At 40.0% G+C, this 17,956-nt stretch overlaps 7 non-coding genes across 7 annotated transcripts; all 7 read left to right on the plus strand.

Moving 5' to 3' along the window:
- The first annotated feature begins 1,785 nt into the window (after positions 1-1,785).
- Positions 1,786-1,857, plus strand: trnag-ucc (transfer RNA glycine (anticodon UCC)). Its single transcript has one exon. It is a non-coding gene; the product is annotated as a tRNA-Gly (tRNA).
- A 2,359-nt stretch (positions 1,858-4,216) lies between these two features.
- On the plus strand, positions 4,217-4,288 carry trnag-ucc (transfer RNA glycine (anticodon UCC)). The gene has a single exon. It is a non-coding gene; the product is annotated as a tRNA-Gly (tRNA).
- Positions 4,289-6,647: 2,359 nt separating this feature from the next.
- On the plus strand, positions 6,648-6,719 carry trnag-ucc (transfer RNA glycine (anticodon UCC)). The gene has a single exon. It is a non-coding gene; the product is annotated as a tRNA-Gly (tRNA).
- A 2,359-nt stretch (positions 6,720-9,078) lies between these two features.
- On the plus strand, positions 9,079-9,150 carry trnag-ucc (transfer RNA glycine (anticodon UCC)). Its single transcript has one exon. It is a non-coding gene; the product is annotated as a tRNA-Gly (tRNA).
- A 2,349-nt stretch (positions 9,151-11,499) lies between these two features.
- trnag-ucc (transfer RNA glycine (anticodon UCC)) lies at positions 11,500-11,571 on the plus strand. Its single transcript has one exon. It is a non-coding gene; the product is annotated as a tRNA-Gly (tRNA).
- Positions 11,572-13,930: 2,359 nt separating this feature from the next.
- trnag-ucc (transfer RNA glycine (anticodon UCC)) lies at positions 13,931-14,002 on the plus strand. The gene has a single exon. It is a non-coding gene; the product is annotated as a tRNA-Gly (tRNA).
- Positions 14,003-16,351: 2,349 nt separating this feature from the next.
- Positions 16,352-16,423, plus strand: trnag-ucc (transfer RNA glycine (anticodon UCC)). The gene has a single exon. It is a non-coding gene; the product is annotated as a tRNA-Gly (tRNA).
- The last annotated feature ends 1,533 nt before the right edge of the window (positions 16,424-17,956 follow it).

The following is a 17,956-nucleotide window of genomic DNA, read 5'->3' on the forward strand; positions in this document are numbered from 1 at the left end:
GGGCAAGCAGAGCTCTCGGTGACTGATTTGTCAGTCTTTTTCAGTCACGTGATTGAGCGCCTTCCCGGCAATGCATCGTAATTAGAAAAGAGTAATGCAAGATATTGAACACGGACACATCCGGGATTTGAACCCGGGAACTCGCGCACCCGAAGCAAGAATCATACCCCTAGATTAAACAGCCAAATGCTAGCGGCGATTTGGTTCCACGAGCTTCCAAAGAAGCGTAGACCTAGATGCTCTGTATTGAGGAATTAGTGTCACCTTGCTGTGTGCCTGTTAGGGGCAGTCTGATTTGCTTTACCTGGCGGCTAGCATTTCTATGGGCATCGAGAGGTGGTCGCTATAAATGAGGAAACTTGTTAAGATAGGATTTAGTTTCGATATGCATACATACACATAAAAAATAAACAAAACAAAACTGTGTTTCGTTGTTTTGCAAAGGGATGCACTGCAATTTGTTATATTTTATTTTATTCTTGCGAGCACGCAGCTGTTTTATATATTCATTTTAAATAGATTGGGGGAAATTGGTACTGTGTACTTTACAAATGTAATCTAGATTGTAACGAGACCATTCAAGTGCTGACGTTGTTGTCTACTTTGTATGTACCACAAAAAGAACAGATTTGCTGAACTGGTTAATTAACCTTACTATAAAAAACGGATAGATCCAAGTATTTTATATAAACTGCAATACTATAATATGTGGTAACTAGTTGAATTAACTTCACTATAAGAAACTGCTAGATTAAGAGTTTGTTTAATTGTATCATCTCTATATGTATCTACTAGACAATTGTTAGATGGTGAAGTGAAAGTGGAATTGTCATATTGTTTACATTGTTGTTAATGTGCTTGAGATTTTGAAAACAATTATTAATTAAAACTTGTAAAGATTATTTTTGGAGTATGATTGCTTGATTTCTCCTGGATAAAAGAGTTTGTGCGGGAACCAACCACTCGAGGTCCTTGTCCTCAATAAACACACGGTGGCGTAGTGAAAATAACATAAATTTCGCTATCTGTATATAAAGACCTGCTACACTTCAATACTACTGCCGCTACTCGGACACCACACACGGAATCATTGTAAACACACCGCCATAGCACAGGCTGCCGACCAGCCATACCGCCGCCGTCACGAGAGCCTCCCGTTCCCTTACATCCTGCTTCCTATTCCGCTCCCCCTTGTCTTTAAAACCAGCCTTTGAAATGAGCCAGGTAAAGGGGAATCATCCTCTGATTGGCGCAGGGAAAGAAACGAAAGATTCTAAAAATGAAAGTAGCCTAATTAAAACAATAAAACAAAACACATAGCAGCGACCTGCGGCAATTGTCCTGCCGTGTGTGTAGCACGGAGTGCCCAGCTGACAAAACAAACACGAGCTTCTCGGTAGTTCGCCGTGATCGTATAGTGGTTAGTACTTTTCGTTGTGGCCGCAACAACCCCGGTTCGAATCCGGGTCACGGCAGGTGCAATCCTCACACGGCAGAGAAGCTTGTTCTTTTTTTTCACACGCCATCTTCATGGCATGCACCTTTTTGAAAGAAAATAGAATACAATAATTGCTTCATCGTGTTAGTACAGGCATGATGCACACCAGCCTGCTGTGTATGAAATAATAATTACAGAAATAATCAATCTATAAACACCATAAAAATCTCCCACAAACACCAGTCGCTGTATTAACGCTTATCGAGTAGAGGCAAGACGGGACCTGTCCCAGCAGCCAACGTTACAGTGGCTTAATTCAATCTTTGAAGGTGATTTTGAGAACGGAGGCGTTGGTGGTATAGTGGTGAGCATAGCTGCCTTCCAAGCAGTTGACCCGGGTTCGATTCCCGGCCAACGCAAGTCTTTTTTGAACTTTTTCATTTAACATTGGAATAAAGCGTAATACATTCCCCAACTAATTTGCCTTACTGGTTAATAGTCTTAAAAGCATAACTTTGAAAGTATCACTGTGAGTTATAATGATCTGTGAGGTGATATTAGTCACTACATTAAGCCCCATCAAACGAATGTGTTCATTTGGAATCATGCATTGATAATGCGTTGTCGGGAAAACTGCAAATATGTATGGAAGCGTGAGTTGAATGATTAATCACATTCTAAGGATTGATATGGTCCTGTTGTTCGTCCTGCCACATAACAATGGCGTTGCAGTTACATGCGCTGCAAAATCAAATATTTAAAATTAAACAACCATCTGATAAAACTTACTGCAGCCGGATTGTTTTAGACACACATGAGCGCATGAAAAACATCAAACATATGTTACCAAAATAGTCATTGCTGTATGATGTACAGCAACTGTGAAATGAATGGTTTTATAATCTGTTATGTGAGACTTCTGTTGAATTTTTAAGCATTTGATTCCCTGTGTACACAAAGATGGCAGTCCTGATTTAACGAGTGGGCAAGCAGAGCTCTCGGTGACTGATTTGTCAGTCTTTTTCAGTCACGTGATTGAGCGCCTTCCCGGCAATGCATCGTAATTAGAAAAGAGTAATGCAAGATATTGAACACGGACACATCCGTGATTTGAACCCTGGAACTCGCGCACCCGAAGCAAGAATCATACCCCTAGATTAAACAGCCAAATGCTGGCGGCGATTTGGTTCCACGAGCTTCCACGAGCTTCCAAAGAAGCGTAGACCTAGATGCTCTGTATTGAGGAATTTGTGTCACCTTGCTGTGTGCCTGTTAGGGGCAGTCTGATTTGCTTTACCTGGCGGCTAGCATTTCTATGGGCATCGAGAGGTGGTCGCTATAAATGAGGAAACTTGTTAAGATAGGATTTAGTTTCGATATGCATACATACACATAAAAAATAAACAAAACAAAACTGTGTTTCGTTGTTTTGCAAAGGGATGCACTGCAATTTGTTATATTTTATTTTATTCTTGCGAGCACGCAGCTGTTTTATATATTCATTTTAAATAGATTGGGGGAAATTGGTACTGTGTACTTTACAAATGTAATCTAGATTGTAACGAGACCATTCAAGTGCTGACGTTGTTGTCTACTTTGTATGTACCACAAAAAGAACAGATTTGCTGAACTGGTTAATTAACCTTACTATAAAAAACTGATAGATCCAAGTATTTTATATAAACTGCAATACTATAATATGTGGTAACTAGTTGAATTAACTTCACTATAAGAAACTGCTAGATTAAGAGTTTGTTTAATTGTATCATCTCTATATGTATCTACTAGACAATTGTTAGATGGTGAAGTGAAAGTGGAATTGTCATATTGTTTACATTGTTGTTAATGTGCTTGAGATTTTGAAAACAATTATTAATTAAAACTTGTAAAGATTATTTTTGGAGTATGATTGCTTGATTTCTCCTGGATAAAAGAGTTTGTGCGGGAACCAACCACTCGAGGTCCTTGTCCTCAATAAACACACGGTGGCGTAGTGAAAATAACATAAATTTCGCTATCTGTATATAAAGACCTGCTACACTTCAATACTACTGCCGCTACTCGGACACCACACACGGAATCATTGTAAACACACCGCCATAGCACAGGCTGCCGACCAGCCATACCGCCGCCGTCACGAGAGCCTCCCGTTCCCTTACATCCTGCTTCCTATTCCGCTCCCCCTTGTCTTTAAAACCAGCCTTTGAAATGAGCCAGGTAAAGGGGAATCATCCTCTGATTGGCGCAGGGAAAGAAACGAAAGATTCTAAAAATGAAAGTAGCCTAATTAAAACAATAAAACAAAACACATAGCAGCGACCTGCGGCAATTGTCCTGCCGTGTGTGTAGCACGGAGTGCCCAGCTGACAAAACAAACACGAGCTTCTCGGTAGTTCGCCGTGATCGTATAGTGGTTAGTACTTTTCGTTGTGGCCGCAACAACCCCGGTTCGAATCCGGGTCACGGTAGGTGCAATCCTCACACGGCAGAGAAGCTTGTTCTTTTTTTTCACACGCCATCTTCATGGCATGCACCTTTTTGAAAGAAAATAGAATACAATAATTGCTTCATCGTGTTAGTACAGGCATGATGCACACCAGCCTGCTGTGTATGAAATAATAATTACAGAAATAATCAATCTATAAACACCATAAAAATCTCCCACAAACACCAGTCGCTGTATTAACGCTTATCGAGTAGAGGCAAGACGGGACCTGTCCCAGCAGCCAACGTTACAGTGGCTTAATTCAATCTTTGAAGGTGATTTTGAGAACGGAGGCGTTGGTGGTATAGTGGTGAGCATAGCTGCCTTCCAAGCAGTTGACCCGGGTTCGATTCCCGGCCAACGCAAGTCTTTTTTGAACTTTTTCATTTAACATTGGAATAAAGCGTAATACATTCCCCAACTAATTTGCCTTACTGGTTAATAGTCTTAAAAGCATAACTTTGAAAGTATCACTGTGAGTTATAATGATCTGTGAGGTGATATTAGTCACTACATTAAGCCCCATCAAACGAATGTGTTCATTTGGAATCATGCATTGATAATGCGTTGTCGGGAAAACTGCAAATATGTATGGAAGCGTGAGTTGAATGATTAATCACATTCTAAGGATTGATATGGTCCTGTTGTTCGTCCTGCCACATAACAATGGCGTTGCAGTTACATGCGCTGCAAAATCAAATATTTAAAATTAAACAACCATCTGATAAAACTTACTGCAGCCGGATTGTTTTAGACACACATGAGCGCATGAAAAACATCAAACATATGTTACCAAAATAGTCATTGCTGTATGATGTACAGCAACTGTGAAATGAATGGTTTTATAATCTGTTATGTGAGACTTCTGTTGAATTTTTAAGCATTTGATTCCCTGTGTACACAAAGATGGCAGTCCTGATTTAACGAGTGGGCAAGCAGAGCTCTCGGTGACTGATTTGTCAGTCTTTTTCAGTCACGTGATTGAGCGCCTTCCCGGCAATGCATCGTAATTAGAAAAGAGTAATGCAAGATATTGAACACGGACACATCCGTGATTTGAACCCTGGAACTCGCGCACCCGAAGCAAGAATCATACCCCTAGATTAAACAGCCAAATGCTGGCGGCGATTTGGTTCCACGAGCTTCCACGAGCTTCCAAAGAAGCGTAGACCTAGATGCTCTGTATTGAGGAATTTGTGTCACCTTGCTGTGTGCCTGTTAGGGGCAGTCTGATTTGCTTTACCTGGCGGCTAGCATTTCTATGGGCATCGAGAGGTGGTCGCTATAAATGAGGAAACTTGTTAAGATAGGATTTAGTTTCGATATGCATACATACACATAAAAAATAAACAAAACAAAACTGTGTTTCGTTGTTTTGCAAAGGGATGCACTGCAATTTGTTATATTTTATTTTATTCTTGCGAGCACGCAGCTGTTTTATATATTCATTTTAAATAGATTGGGGGAAATTGGTACTGTGTACTTTACAAATGTAATCTAGATTGTAACGAGACCATTCAAGTGCTGACGTTGTTGTCTACTTTGTATGTACCACAAGAAGAACAGATTTGCTGAACTGGTTAATTAACCTTACTATAAGAAACTGATAGATCCAAGTATTTTATATAAACTGCAATACTATAATATGTGGTAACTAGTTGAATTAACTTCACTATAAGAAACTGCTAGATTAAGAGTTTGTTTAATTGTATCATCTCTATATGTATCTACTAGACAATTGTTAGATGGTGAAGTGAAAGTGGAATTGTCATATTGTTTACATTGTTGTTAATGTGCTTGAGATTTTGAAAACAATTATTAATTAAAACTTGTAAAGATTATTTTTGGAGTATGATTGCTTGATTTCTCCTGGATAAAAGAGTTTGTGCGGGAACCAACCACTCGAGGTCCTTGTCCTCAATAAACACACGGTGGCGTAGTGAAAATAACATAAATTTCGCTATCTGTATATAAAGACCTGCTACACTTCAATACTACTGCCGCTACTCGGACACCACACACGGAATCATTGTAAACACACCGCCATAGCACAGGCTGCCGACCAGCCATACCGCCGCCGTCACGAGAGCCTCCCGTTCCCTTACATCCTGCTTCCTATTCCGCTCCCCCTTGTCTTTAAAACCAGCCTTTGAAATGAGCCAGGTAAAGGGGAATCATCCTCTGATTGGCGCAGGGAAAGAAACGAAAGATTCTAAAAATGAAAGTAGCCTAATTAAAACAATAAAACAAAACACATAGCAGCGACCTGCGGCAATTGTCCTGCCGTGTGTGTAGCACGGAGTGCCCAGCTGACAAAACAAACACGAGCTTCTCGGTAGTTCGCCGTGATCGTATAGTGGTTAGTACTTTTCGTTGTGGCCGCAACAACCCCGGTTCGAATCCGGGTCACGGCAGGTGCAATCCTCACACGGCAGAGAAGCTTGTTCTTTTTTTTCACACGCCATCTTCATGGCATGCACCTTTTTGAAAGAAAATAGAATACAATAATTGCTTCATCGTGTTAGTACAGGCATGATGCACACCAGCCTGCTGTGTATGAAATAATAATTACAGAAATAATCAATCTATAAACACCATAAAAATCTCCCACAAACACCAGTCGCTGTATTAACGCTTATCGAGTAGAGGCAAGACGGGACCTGTCCCAGCAGCCAACGTTACAGTGGCTTAATTCAATCTTTGAAGGTGATTTTGAGAACGGAGGCGTTGGTGGTATAGTGGTGAGCATAGCTGCCTTCCAAGCAGTTGACCCGGGTTCGATTCCCGGCCAACGCAAGTCTTTTTTGAACTTTTTCATTTAACATTGGAATAAAGCGTAATACATTCCCCAACTAATTTGCCTTACTGGTTAATAGTCTTAAAAGCATAACTTTGAAAGTATCACTGTGAGTTATAATGATCTGTGAGGTGATATTAGTCACTACATTAAGCCCCATCAAACGAATGTGTTCATTTGGAATCATGCATTGATAATGCGTTGTCGGGAAAACTGCAAATATGTATGGAAGCGTGAGTTGAATGATTAATCACATTCTAAGGATTGATATGGTCCTGTTGTTCGTCCTGCCACATAACAATGGCGTTGCAGTTACATGCGCTGCAAAATCAAATATTTAAAATTAAACAACCATCTGATAAAACTTACTGCAGCCGGATTGTTTTAGACACACATGAGCGCATGAAAAACATCAAACATATGTTACCAAAATAGTCATTGCTGTATGATGTACAGCAACTGTGAAATGAATGGTTTTATAATCTGTTATGTGAGACTTCTGTTGAATTTTTAAGCATTTGATTCCCTGTGTACACAAAGATGGCAGTCCTGATTTAACGAGTGGGCAAGCAGAGCTCTCGGTGACTGATTTGTCAGTCTTTTTCAGTCACGTGATTGAGCGCCTTCCCGGCAATGCATCGTAATTAGAAAAGAGTAATGCAAGATATTGAACACGGACACATCCGTGATTTGAACCCTGGAACTCGCGCACCCGAAGCAAGAATCATACCCCTAGATTAAACAGCCAAATGCTGGCGGCGATTTGGTTCCACGAGCTTCCACGAGCTTCCAAAGAAGCGTAGACCTAGATGCTCTGTATTGAGGAATTTGTGTCACCTTGCTGTGTGCCTGTTAGGGGCAGTCTGATTTGCTTTACCTGGCGGCTAGCATTTCTATGGGCATCGAGAGGTGGTCGCTATAAATGAGGAAACTTGTTAAGATAGGATTTAGTTTCGATATGCATACATACACATAAAAAATAAACAAAACAAAACTGTGTTTCGTTGTTTTGCAAAGGGATGCACTGCAATTTGTTATATTTTATTTTATTCTTGCGAGCACGCAGCTGTTTTATATATTCATTTTAAATAGATTGGGGGAAATTGGTACTGTGTACTTTACAAATGTAATCTAGATTGTAACGAGACCATTCAAGTGCTGACGTTGTTGTCTACTTTGTATGTACCACAAAAAGAACAGATTTGCTGAACTGGTTAATTAACCTTACTATAAAAAACTGATAGATCCAAGTATTTTATATAAACTGCAATACTATAATATGTGGTAACTAGTTGAATTAACTTCACTATAAGAAACTGCTAGATTAAGAGTTTGTTTAATTGTATCATCTCTATATGTATCTACTAGACAATTGTTAGATGGTGAAGTGAAAGTGGAATTGTCATATTGTTTACATTGTTGTTAATGTGCTTGAGATTTTGAAAACAATTATTAATTAAAACTTGTAAAGATTATTTTTGGAGTATGATTGCTTGATTTCTCCTGGATAAAAGAGTTTGTGCGGGAACCAACCACTCGAGGTCCTTGTCCTCAATAAACACACGGTGGCGTAGTGAAAATAACATAAATTTCGCTATCTGTATATAAAGACCTGCTACACTTCAATACTACTGCCGCTACTCGGACACCACACACGGAATCATTGTAAACACACCGCCATAGCACAGGCTGCCGACCAGCCATACCGCCGCCGTCACGAGAGCCTCCCGTTCCCTTACATCCTGCTTCCTATTCCGCTCCCCCTTGTCTTTAAAACCAGCCTTTGAAATGAGCCAGGTAAAGGGGAATCATCCTCTGATTGGCGCAGGGAAAGAAACGAAAGATTCTAAAAATGAAAGTAGCCTAATTAAAACAATAAAACAAAACACATAGCAGCGACCTGCGGCAATTGTCCTGCCGTGTGTGTAGCACGGAGTGCCCAGCTGACAAAACAAACACGAGCTTCTCGGTAGTTCGCCGTGATCGTATAGTGGTTAGTACTTTTCGTTGTGGCCGCAACAACCCCGGTTCGAATCCGGGTCACGGTAGGTGCAATCCTCACACGGCAGAGAAGCTTGTTCTTTTTTTTCACACGCCATCTTCATGGCATGCACCTTTTTGAAAGAAAATAGAATACAATAATTGCTTCATCGTGTTAGTACAGGCATGATGCACACCAGCCTGCTGTGTATGAAATAATAATTACAGAAATAATCAATCTATAAACACCATAAAAATCTCCCACAAACACCAGTCGCTGTATTAACGCTTATCGAGTAGAGGCAAGACGGGACCTGTCCCAGCAGCCAACGTTACAGTGGCTTAATTCAATCTTTGAAGGTGATTTTGAGAACGGAGGCGTTGGTGGTATAGTGGTGAGCATAGCTGCCTTCCAAGCAGTTGACCCGGGTTCGATTCCCGGCCAACGCAAGTCTTTTTTGAACTTTTTCATTTAACATTGGAATAAAGCGTAATACATTCCCCAACTAATTTGCCTTACTGGTTAATAGTCTTAAAAGCATAACTTTGAAAGTATCACTGTGAGTTATAATGATCTGTGAGGTGATATTAGTCACTACATTAAGCCCCATCAAACGAATGTGTTCATTTGGAATCATGCATTGATAATGCGTTGTCGGGAAAACTGCAAATATGTATGGAAGCGTGAGTTGAATGATTAATCACATTCTAAGGATTGATATGGTCCTGTTGTTCGTCCTGCCACATAACAATGGCGTTGCAGTTACATGCGCTGCAAAATCAAATATTTAAAATTAAACAACCATCTGATAAAACTTACTGCAGCCGGATTGTTTTAGACACACATGAGCGCATGAAAAACATCAAACATATGTTACCAAAATAGTCATTGCTGTATGATGTACAGCAACTGTGAAATGAATGGTTTTATAATCTGTTATGTGAGACTTCTGTTGAATTTTTAAGCATTTGATTCCCTGTGTACACAAAGATGGCAGTCCTGATTTAACGAGTGGGCAAGCAGAGCTCTCGGTGACTGATTTTTCAGTCTTTTTCAGTCACGTGATTGAGCGCCTTCCCGGCAATGCATCGTAATTAGAAAAGAGTAATGCAAGATATTGAACACGGACACATCCGGGATTTGAACCCGGGAACTCGCGCACCCGAAGCAAGAATCATACCCCTAGATTAAACAGCCAAATGCTGGCGGCGATTTGGTTCCACGAGCTTCCAAAGAAGCGTAGACCTAGATGCTCTGTATTGAGGAATTTGTGTCACCTTGCTGTGTGCCTGTTAGGGGCAGTCTGATTTGCTTTACCTGGCGGCTAGCATTTCTATGGGCATCGAGAGGTGGTCGCTATAAATGAGGAAACTTGTTAAGATAGGATTTAGTTTCGATATGCATACATACACATAAAAAATAAACAAAACAAAACTGTGTTTCGTTGTTTTGCAAAGGGATGCACTGCAATTTGTTATATTTTATTTTATTCTTGCGAGCACGCAGCTGTTTTATATATTCATTTTAAATAGATTGGGGGAAATTGGTACTGTGTACTTTACAAATGTAATCTAGATTGTAACGAGACCATTCAAGTGCTGACGTTGTTGTCTACTTTGTATGTACCACAAAAAGAACAGATTTGCTGAACTGGTTAATTAACCTTACTATAAAAAACTGATAGATCCAAGTATTTTATATAAACTGCAATACTATAATATGTGGTAACTAGTTGAATTAACTTCACTATAAGAAACTGCTAGATTAAGAGTTTGTTTAATTGTATCATCTCTATATGTATCTACTAGACAATTGTTAGATGGTGAAGTGAAAGTGGAATTGTCATATTGTTTACATTGTTGTTAATGTGCTTGAGATTTTGAAAACAATTATTAATTAAAACTTGTAAAGATTATTTTTGGAGTATGATTGCTTGATTTCTCCTGGATAAAAGAGTTTGTGCGGGAACCAACCACTCGAGGTCCTTGTCCTCAATAAACACACGGTGGCGTAGTGAAAATAACATAAATTTCGCTATCTGTATATAAAGACCTGCTACACTTCAATACTACTGCCGCTACTCGGACACCACACACGGAATCATTGTAAACACACCGCCATAGCACAGGCTGCCGACCAGCCATACCGCCGCCGTCACGAGAGCCTCCCGTTCCCTTACATCCTGCTTCCTATTCCGCTCCCCCTTGTCTTTAAAACCAGCCTTTGAAATGAGCCAGGTAAAGGGGAATCATCCTCTGATTGGCGCAGGGAAAGAAACGAAAGATTCTAAAAATGAAAGTAGCCTAATTAAAACAATAAAACAAAACACATAGCAGCGACCTGCGGCAATTGTCCTGCCGTGTGTGTAGCACGGAGTGCCCAGCTGACAAAACAAACACGAGCTTCTCGGTAGTTCGCCGTGATCGTATAGTGGTTAGTACTTTTCGTTGTGGCCGCAACAACCCCGGTTCGAATCCGGGTCACGGTAGGTGCAATCCTCACACGGCAGAGAAGCTTGTTCTTTTTTTTCACACGCCATCTTCATGGCATGCACCTTTTTGAAAGAAAATAGAATACAATAATTGCTTCATCGTGTTAGTACAGGCATGATGCACACCAGCCTGCTGTGTATGAAATAATAATTACAGAAATAATCAATCTATAAACACCATAAAAATCTCCCACAAACACCAGTCGCTGTATTAACGCTTATCGAGTAGAGGCAAGACGGGACCTGTCCCAGCAGCCAACGTTACAGTGGCTTAATTCAATCTTTGAAGGTGATTTTGAGAACGGAGGCGTTGGTGGTATAGTGGTGAGCATAGCTGCCTTCCAAGCAGTTGACCCGGGTTCGATTCCCGGCCAACGCAAGTCTTTTTTGAACTTTTTCATTTAACATTGGAATAAAGCGTAATACATTCCCCAACTAATTTGCCTTACTGGTTAATAGTCTTAAAAGCATAACTTTGAAAGTATCACTGTGAGTTATAATGATCTGTGAGGTGATATTAGTCACTACATTAAGCCCCATCAAACGAATGTGTTCATTTGGAATCATGCATTGATAATGCGTTGTCGGGAAAACTGCAAATATGTATGGAAGCGTGAGTTGAATGATTAATCACATTCTAAGGATTGATATGGTCCTGTTGTTCGTCCTGCCACATAACAATGGCGTTGCAGTTACATGCGCTGCAAAATCAAATATTTAAAATTAAACAACCATCTGATAAAACTTACTGCAGCCGGATTGTTTTAGACACACATGAGCGCATGAAAAACATCAAACATATGTTACCAAAATAGTCATTGCTGTATGATGTACAGCAACTGTGAAATGAATGGTTTTATAATCTGTTATGTGAGACTTCTGTTGAATTTTTAAGCATTTGATTCCCTGTGTACACAAAGATGGCAGTCCTGATTTAACGAGTGGGCAAGCAGAGCTCTCGGTGACTGATTTGTCAGTCTTTTTCAGTCACGTGATTGAGCGCCTTCCCGGCAATGCATCGTAATTAGAAAAGAGTAATGCAAGATATTGAACACGGACACATCCGTGATTTGAACCCTGGAACTCGCGCACCCGAAGCAAGAATCATACCCCTAGATTAAACAGCCAAATGCTGGCGGCGATTTGGTTCCACGAGCTTCCACGAGCTTCCAAAGAAGCGTAGACCTAGATGCTCTGTATTGAGGAATTTGTGTCACCTTGCTGTGTGCCTGTTAGGGGCAGTCTGATTTGCTTTACCTGGCGGCTAGCATTTCTATGGGCATCGAGAGGTGGTCGCTATAAATGAGGAAACTTGTTAAGATAGGATTTAGTTTCGATATGCATACATACACATAAAAAATAAACAAAACAAAACTGTGTTTCGTTGTTTTGCAAAGGGATGCACTGCAATTTGTTATATTTTATTTTATTCTTGCGAGCACGCAGCTGTTTTATATATTCATTTTAAATAGATTGGGGGAAATTGGTACTGTGTACTTTACAAATGTAATCTAGATTGTAACGAGACCATTCAAGTGCTGACGTTGTTGTCTACTTTGTATGTACCACAAAAAGAACAGATTTGCTGAACTGGTTAATTAACCTTACTATAAAAAACTGATAGATCCAAGTATTTTATATAAACTGCAATACTATAATATGTGGTAACTAGTTGAATTAACTTCACTATAAGAAACTGCTAGATTAAGAGTTTGTTTAATTGTATCATCTCTATATGTATCTACTAGACAATTGTTAGATGGTGAAGTGAAAGTGGAATTGTCATATTGTTTACATTGTTGTTAATGTGCTTGAGATTTTGAAAACAATTATTAATTAAAACTTGTAAAGATTATTTTTGGAGTATGATTGCTTGATTTCTCCTGGATAAAAGAGTTTGTGCGGGAACCAACCACTCGAGGTCCTTGTCCTCAATAAACACACGGTGGCGTAGTGAAAATAACATAAATTTCGCTATCTGTATATAAAGACCTGCTACACTTCAATACTACTGCCGCTACTCGGACACCACACACGGAATCATTGTAAACACACCGCCATAGCACAGGCTGCCGACCAGCCATACCGCCGCCGTCACGAGAGCCTCCCGTTCCCTTACATCCTGCTTCCTATTCCGCTCCCCCTTGTCTTTAAAACCAGCCTTTGAAATGAGCCAGGTAAAGGGGAATCATCCTCTGATTGGCGCAGGGAAAGAAACGAAAGATTCTAAAAATGAAAGTAGCCTAATTAAAACAATAAAACAAAACACATAGCAGCGACCTGCGGCAATTGTCCTGCCGTGTGTGTAGCACGGAGTGCCCAGCTGACAAAACAAACACGAGCTTCTCGGTAGTTCGCCGTGATCGTATAGTGGTTAGTACTTTTCGTTGTGGCCGCAACAACCCCGGTTCGAATCCGGGTCACGGTAGGTGCAATCCTCACACGGCAGAGAAGCTTGTTCTTTTTTTTCACACGCCATCTTCATGGCATGCACCTTTTTGAAAGAAAATAGAATACAATAATTGCTTCATCGTGTTAGTACAGGCATGATGCACACCAGCCTGCTGTGTATGAAATAATAATTACAGAAATAATCAATCTATAAACACCATAAAAATCTCCCACAAACACCAGTCGCTGTATTAACGCTTATCGAGTAGAGGCAAGACGGGACCTGTCCCAGCAGCCAACGTTACAGTGGCTTAATTCAATCTTTGAAGGTGATTTTGAGAACGGAGGCGTTGGTGGTATAGTGGTGAGCATAGCTGCCTTCCAAGCAGTTGACCCGGGTTCGATTCCCGGCCAACGCAAGTCTTTTTTGAACTTTTTCATTTAACATTGGAATAAAGCGTAATACATTCCCCAACTAATTTGCCTTACTGGTTAATAGTCTTAAAAGCATAACTTTGAAAGTATCACTGTGAGTTATAATGATCTGTGAGGTGATATTAGTCACTACATTAAGCCCCATCAAACGAATGTGTTCATTTGGAATCATGCATTGATAATGCGTTGTCGGGAAAACTGCAAATATGTATGGAAGCGTGAGTTGAATGATTAATCACATTCTAAGGATTGATATGGTCCTGTTGTTCGTCCTGCCACATAACAATGGCGTTGCAGTTACATGCGCTGCAAAATCAAATATTTAAAATTAAACAACCATCTGATAAAACTTACTGCAGCCGGATTGTTTTAGACACACATGAGCGCATGAAAAACATCAAACATATGTTACCAAAATAGTCATTGCTGTATGATGTACAGCAACTGTGAAATGAATGGTTTTATAATCTGTTATGTGAGACTTCTGTTGAATTTTTAAGCATTTGATTCCCTGTGTACACAAAGATGGCAGTCCTGATTTAACGAGTGGGCAAGCAGAGCTCTCGGTGACTGATTTTTCAGTCTTTTTCAGTCACGTGATTGAGCGCCTTCCCGGCAATGCATCGTAATTAGAAAAGAGTAATGCAAGATATTGAACACGGACACATCCGGGATTTGAACCCGGGAACTCGCGCACCCGAAGCAAGAATCATACCCCTAGATTAAACAGCCAAATGCTGGCGGCGATTTGGTTCCACGAGCTTCCAAAGAAGCGTAGACCTAGATGCTCTGTATTGAGGAATTTGTGTCACCTTGCTGTGTGCCTGTTAGGGGCAGTCTGATTTGCTTTACCTGGCGGCTAGCATTTCTATGGGCATCGAGAGGTGGTCGCTATAAATGAGGAAACTTGTTAAGATAGGATTTAGTTTCGATATGCATACATACACATAAAAAATAAACAAAACAAAACTGTGTTTCGTTGTTTTGCAAAGGGATGCACTGCAATTTGTTATATTTTATTTTATTCTTGCGAGCACGCAGCTGTTTTATATATTCATTTTAAATAGATTGGGGGAAATTGGTACTGTGTACTTTACAAATGTAATCTAGATTGTAACGAGACCATTCAAGTGCTGACGTTGTTGTCTACTTTGTATGTACCACAAAAAGAACAGATTTGCTGAACTGGTTAATTAACCTTACTATAAAAAACTGATAGATCCAAGTATTTTATATAAACTGCAATACTATAATATGTGGTAACTAGTTGAATTAACTTCACTATAAGAAACTGCTAGATTAAGAGTTTGTTTAATTGTATCATCTCTATATGTATCTACTAGACAATTGTTAGATGGTGAAGTGAAAGTGGAATTGTCATATTGTTTACATTGTTGTTAATGTGCTTGAGATTTTGAAAACAATTATTAATTAAAACTTGTAAAGATTATTTTTGGAGTATGATTGCTTGATTTCTCCTGGATAAAAGAGTTTGTGCGGGAACCAACCACTCGAGGTCCTTGTCCTCAATAAACACACGGTGGCGTAGTGAAAATAACATAAATTTCGCTATCTGTATATAAAGACCTGCTACACTTCAATACTACTGCCGCTACTCGGACACCACACACGGAATCATTGTAAACACACCGCCATAGCACAGGCTGCCGACCAGCCATACCGCCGCCGTCACGAGAGCCTCCCGTTCCCTTACATCCTGCTTCCTATTCCGCTCCCCCTTGTCTTTAAAACCAGCCTTTGAAATGAGCCAGGTAAAGGGGAATCATCCTCTGATTGGCGCAGGGAAAGAAACGAAAGATTCTAAAAATGAAAGTAGCCTAATTAAAACAATAAAACAAAACACATAGCAGCGACCTGCGGCAATTGTCCTGCCGTGTGTGTAGCACGGAGTGCCCAGCTGACAAAACAAACACGAGCTTCTCGGTAGTTCGCCGTGATCGTATAGTGGTTAGTACTTTTCGTTGTGGCCGCAACAACCCCGGTTCGAATCCGGGTCACGGTAGGTGCAATCCTCACACGGCAGAGAAGCTTGTTCTTTTTTTTCACACGCCATCTTCATGGCATGCACCTTTTTGAAAGAAAATAGAATACAATAATTGCTTCATCGTGTTAGTACAGGCATGATGCACACCAGCCTGCTGTGTATGAAATAATAATTACAGAAATAATCAATCTATAAACACCATAAAAATCTCCCACAAACACCAGTCGCTGTATTAACGCTTATCGAGTAGAGGCAAGACGGGACCTGTCCCAGCAGCCAACGTTACAGTGGCTTAATTCAATCTTTGAAGGTGATTTTGAGAACGGAGGCGTTGGTGGTATAGTGGTGAGCATAGCTGCCTTCCAAGCAGTTGACCCGGGTTCGATTCCCGGCCAACGCAAGTCTTTTTTGAACTTTTTCATTTAACATTGGAATAAAGCGTAATACATTCCCCAACTAATTTGCCTTACTGGTTAATAGTCTTAAAAGCATAACTTTGAAAGTATCACTGTGAGTTATAATGATCTGTGAGGTGATATTAGTCACTACATTAAGCCCCATCAAACGAATGTGTTCATTTGGAATCATGCATTGATAATGCGTTGTCGGGAAAACTGCAAATATGTATGGAAGCGTGAGTTGAATGATTAATCACATTCTAAGGATTGATATGGTCCTGTTGTTCGTCCTGCCACATAACAATGGCGTTGCAGTTACATGCGCTGCAAAATCAAATATTTAAAATTAAACAACCATCTGATAAAACTTACTGCAGCCGGATTGTTTTAGACACACATGAGCGCATGAAAAACATCAAACATATGTTACCAAAATAGTCATTGCTGTATGATGTACAGCAACTGTGAAATGAATGGTTTTATAATCTGTTATGTGAGACTTCTGTTGAATTTTTAAGCATTTGATTCCCTGTGTACACAAAGATGGCAGTCCTGATTTAACGAGTGGGCAAGCAGAGCTCTCGGTGACTGATTTTTCAGTCTTTTTCAGTCACGTGATTGAGCGCCTTCCGGCAATGCATCGTAATTAGAAAAGAGTAATGCAAGATATTGAACACGGACACATCCGGGATTTGAACCCGGGAACTCGCGCACCCGAAGCAAGAATCATACCCCTAGATTAAACAGCCAAATGCTGGCGGCGATTTGGTTCCACGAGCTTCCAAAGAAGCGTAGACCTAGATGCTCTGTATTGAGGAATTTGTGTCACCTTGCTGTGTGCCTGTTAGGGGCAGTCTGATTTGCTTTACCTGGCGGCTAGCATTTCTATGGGCATCGAGAGGTGGTCGCTATAAATGAGGAAACTTGTTAAGATAGGATTTAGTTTCGATATGCATACATACACATAAAAAATAAACAAAACAAAACTGTGTTTCGTTGTTTTGCAAAGGGATGCACTGCAATTTGTTATATTTTATTTTATTCTTGCGAGCACGCAGCTGTTTTATATATTCATTTTAAATAGATTGGGGGAAATTGGTACTGTGTACTTTACAAATGTAATCTAGATTGTAACGAGACCATTCAAGTGCTGACGTTGTTGTCTACTTTGTATGTACCACAAAAGAACAGATTTGCTGAACTGGTTAATTAACCTTACTATAAAAAACTGATAGATCCAAGTATTTTATATAAACTGCAATACTATAATATGTGGTAACTAGTTGAATTAACTTCACTATAAGAAACTGCTAGATTAAGAGTTTGTTTAATTGTATCATCTCTATATGTATCTACTAGACAATTGTTAGATGGTGAAGTGAAAGTGGAATTGTCATATTGTTTACATTGTTGTTAATGTGCTTGAGATTTTGAAAACAATTATTAATTAAAACTTGTAAAGATTATTTTTGGAGTATGATTGCTTGATTTCTCCTGGATAAAAGAGTTTGTGCGGGAACCAACCACTCGAGGTC

This window comes from Acipenser ruthenus, chromosome 50, assembly GCF_902713425.1.
Source record: "Acipenser ruthenus chromosome 50, fAciRut3.2 maternal haplotype, whole genome shotgun sequence".
NCBI classification, from domain to species: domain Eukaryota; kingdom Metazoa; phylum Chordata; class Actinopteri; order Acipenseriformes; family Acipenseridae; genus Acipenser; species Acipenser ruthenus.